This window comes from Mandrillus leucophaeus, unplaced genomic scaffold (genome assembly GCF_000951045.1).
Source record: "Mandrillus leucophaeus isolate KB7577 unplaced genomic scaffold, Mleu.le_1.0 Scaffold143, whole genome shotgun sequence".
NCBI lineage: Eukaryota > Metazoa > Chordata > Mammalia > Primates > Cercopithecidae > Mandrillus > Mandrillus leucophaeus.
Genome location: NW_012101399.1, coordinates 1,494,248 through 1,497,609, shown reverse-complemented (window position 1 = coordinate 1,497,609; position 3,362 = coordinate 1,494,248).

Genomic DNA, 3,362 nt, shown 5'->3' with positions numbered 1-3,362 from the left:
CCTGTGTTCCCATGGCTCTGATTACCAAATGAAAAGTACTAAGGAGAATTGCCTCCCTCTGAACTCCATGAGGCTGGCGGCTCTTATGATTGAATAAGCATCAATAAAAGTTTGACCTCATGAGAAGACACAGACATCTGTGAACTTGGTTATGTCTGACCTTACACTGCTAACAACAGTCATATTTTCCAACAGAAAACTTTTGCCAAGTCATTCAAGAAGTCATGTACGTGTATGAAAACATCCAATTGTTGTTATTCTGGGTATTTGGAGTTTATCTATGTTTAACTGTCTAGGTTTACTGTTATGTTTTTGTGTTTTATGTATAATCTGGCTTTTCCAAGCAGATATTATGTGCTTCTCTTTTGGGCTCTGTTACAGAAAACAACAACAACAAGAAAACTGTCTTTGGTGAGCCATAATGGCATATTGACTATTCAAACTCTTCTATTAATTATTAATATGTTAATATAAGAATGTTTTTAGCATCAGCTAATACACATGAGCATCTACCTTTACGTTTAACACTTCCTAATGTCAAAGGCATTTGTACAGAACACTTCTGAAAAATGTCCATGGGAATTTTTTCTTAGAAAGCTTAACGCAATGAAATAATTCCAGAAGATACTGCATAACATGTCTCCCATGACACCACAGGAAAGTAAGAGAGTAAGGTTAGTCTTTATTCCCCTAACAACATCTATGTGCTGTTACCTTGGGCTGCATCCCCTGAGCATATCATTTGCCTCTCAAAATAGACAGATTAACAACATACATTAAAGGCTCTGAGAAGTACTGTATTAAAGAAACATAAACACCTATTTTGATCCAGAATTATTTGACATTTTATGTAAAACTTAACATGTAAATTAGTTTTCTAAATAATCTATTTTAAGTAATGTTGATTTATAAAGGTAATAATGGTGGTAATTGGCAAAATTTTGGATTTCTTTTAAAATGTTTTATTCATTTCTCATAAGATTTCTTCCTAAAGAGTAACACAATTTATGATCATTGTCTGTTATCATCCCCAAAGTCTTTGAAAAATATCAAGATGGAATAGTAAATAAATTGGCCCTACTACTAGGACTTCAGTGAAGTTTTAAATTTTCTGTGAGATAATCCAGAAATACTGAAATGAGAGAGTTAGCTGCTCTTGTGATTCCAGGCAGTGCAGTACTCCAGCTACTTGGAAAGGACGATGTAGGAAAACTGAGGGTTTTGGAAGAAGACTTGATATTGAGAGGAGCCGGGCACATTCCTCAGCCCCGGGCTCAAAACAAACAAGCCCAGTACAAACACATCCCATCCTCCCATCCCACCACATATCGCCATATATCTCTCAAACTTCCTGAGCCCAGTACAAACACATCCCATCCTCCCATCCCACCACATATCTCTCAAACTTCCTGAGCCCAGTACAAACACATCCCATCCTCCCATCCCACCACATATCTCTCAAACTTCCCAGTACCAACACCACCTGGAAGGTCTCCGATAAGGAGACAGCCGTTCAAGGTTTTACCGAAAGCGCGGGAACCGAAAGAATTCCTTTGTTCCCCTGTAACTTTCGGGCTATAAAAAAGCAAGCACTCGCATTGTTCGGGGCCCTCTTGTATGCTGTGTAATGGAGGGACCAGGTTCGAACTTGTCATAAAGATCCTTGCCGCTTGGCTTTGACTCTGGACTCTGGTGGTCTTCTTTGGGGAACAGAGGGTCTGGGCACAACAATATAAAGTAAGATGATTTGGCTGAGACTCTAAACCGGCAATTTTCAACTTCTCACTGCACCCCCATCTGAGAAACAGGGCACGTACAAACATAACAGTAACTCACCATGAAAGGTTTTTTCAATCATAGGGCACATATCCCTGAGCGTGTCTCTTAGAGTGTTTCTGAGCGTGTCTCTTAGAGTGTTTCTGAGTATGGAGCCAGGAGAAGGGATTAAAGAACATGCGTAGTTAAGAGAATGTCACCTCCATGTAATTCCTTCACCTTTAACTGGAATGTATTGGTGGAAACTACTATGTTGACAGATCAGGAGTTACGTAGCTGCAATGCAACTTCAGCTATTAATTCAGTCAATGTTTTCCTATGCTCCTGCATAACGCAAGAGAGAGGTATATGCTAGGAGGAGCTTATCCTCCTCATTACATTCCTGTAACTACCATTATCATTTGCATATCTTTGAAAGCAAGACTATTTGTTTCCATAAAATTGTGTTAGAAAAGAGTCTATATATAATTGGGAAAATTATGCATGTCAACAGTTTTTCTGTAATCTTGTTGCTCAAAGAGCAGCGATGTGTGATTAGATTTTTGTGGAGCAGAAAATCCTACATCTCACAGACGTCTCCGTATATGTTGAAAACTTCTAGAACGAGCTAATCTAATTTACTGAACATTTGAAGTATAGCATACATATATAAAAGGGCATAAATGAGTGTAGAATTTGACGAAGTTTTACTCAATTGAACAAATTTATAAACAGCAAACAAACCAAGCATTAGATAATTTCAACACCCTAAAAGTCTCCCTTAATCCCTTCTTTCAACTACTATCAATAAAAGGTAACCACTAAGCTGACTTCCAACACCTTACATTAATTTAACTATTTTTGAACCTTATATAAGTTTAACTATATAGGGTGTTTTTGCTCAGTACTATATTTCTTAAAGTTATCTATATTGCTGTGTGTAATTGCACTTTATTCATTCTCATTGTTGTGTGATATTCTATTGTTTGAATCAACCACAATTTATCTTTGTATTTTTTTCTATTGACGAGGACTTGAATATTCTTCCAATTAGGTCCATTTGCAAATAATGCTGTTATAAGCATAAGTACACATTAATTTCCATGAATATGTCCAAGCATTTCTTCTGGGTATACGCCTCTGAGTAAAATTGACAGATTACAGAATATTCTGTATTGGTGGACACTGACAATTTTTCAATGTATAACATCTACCGTCCCACCAGGATTGACCTTTATCCTCACCAACTTTAGTATTTTATCTTTTTAAAATATTAGACAGACTATTAGTTATATGACAATATGTCACTTTGTTTTTAAGTTTGTATCCTAACTGGCTCATAAAGTTAATTTTTAACTGCAACTAAAAGAATTAAATAAAATTTAAAATTAAATTTAGTCAAGGATACAAATGGATCACCACGTACATATTCACTATAAATCTAAATGTGCTTTTCTGTGAAGCGTCTATGATATTTATCATAATTTAAAATTAGATAGTTCTGTTTGCATATTGTTATATAGACATTATATATTTTGGATATGAATGTATGTGTGAGTGTGCAAGCACATATACACAAACATGCATATATATGGGTGTGTATGGGT